A 1,244-nucleotide genomic window follows, 5' to 3' on the forward strand; every position below is an offset into this window, starting at 1 on the left:
CTAGTTTTCATGCATGATTAGTACTCTAGCAAGTTCCTATGGTAGTTTCCCTCAATTATATGTCACCAAATCAAATATTATATTGTTTGTTGAAAAATTTCAGAAAATGGAAGGGAGTAGGCACCAACTCAACCAACAAGAATTGGAGGTGCAACAGGTTATCAGAGTTCACCGCGAAGAAGGAGTATACCCCGCTTACTACCCGTGCGTTGATTTTATGAGAAGTGCAGGAATCTTGCAAGATGTTCAAAGTCTAATTTCTCGTGCAGGGTTGGATGATTTTGTTGTTGGTGAACCATGCCAATATGCAAAATTGACTATGTCTGTAGTGCAGGATTTTGAATTCAATTGGTCGCGATCTAACCCCATGGTCCGGTACAAAATTTATAATAAAACTGTCAACTTGCCATTCGATGATTTTTGTGCAGCAATTAGAGTGCCGCAATGGGGATCATGCCAGAAGATAAGGGGATCGCCGCAAGAGTTCTTGGACCTCTTCAAGATGATTTGTCATGGAAGAAGCTTCTCAGAGGATGGTGGTAAAATCAGTAGCATTCAACTCCCAGCTATTCGCTACTTTGCTTATTTTATCACCAAGTGCGTTCTAGCTAGAAAGAATGCAAGTAAATTATCTATCCATGATTTAGCTTTTCTAGCTGCTGCATTGCAAGGTAATAAGACCTATAATTTGTGTGCTTTGATAGCCTATAGACTTGCTACTAACCGTGAGAGGGGCGGAATTTGTGGAGGTCTCATCGCCTCCCGTTTATTAGCTATGCATGGTGTAGAACCTCATGATGGCGTGTATTTCACACGTTCGTTGGGCAACCCCAAGAGGAAGGTATGATGCGCACAGCAGCAAGTTTTCCCTCAGAAAGAAACCAAGGTTTATCGAACCAGGAGGAGCCAAGAAGCACGTTGAAGGTTGATGGCGGCGGGATGTAGTGCGGCGCAACACCGGAGATTCCGGCGCCAACGTGGAACCTGCACAACACAACCAAAGTACTTTGCCCCAACGAAACGAGTGAGGTTGTCAATCTCACCGGCTTGCGTAACAAAGGATTAACCGTATTGTGTGGAAGATGATTGTTTGCGAGAGAAAATAGTAAAAACAAGTATTGCAGCGAGATTTGTATTTCAAGTATTAAAGAATGGACCGGGGTCCACAGCTTCACTAGAGGTGTTCTCTCCCATAAGATAAAAGCATGTTGGGTGAACAAATTACAGTCGGGCAATTGACAAAT

This window comes from Lolium rigidum, chromosome 7 (genome assembly GCF_022539505.1).
Source record: "Lolium rigidum isolate FL_2022 chromosome 7, APGP_CSIRO_Lrig_0.1, whole genome shotgun sequence".
NCBI classification, from domain to species: Eukaryota; Viridiplantae; Streptophyta; class Magnoliopsida; order Poales; family Poaceae; genus Lolium; species Lolium rigidum.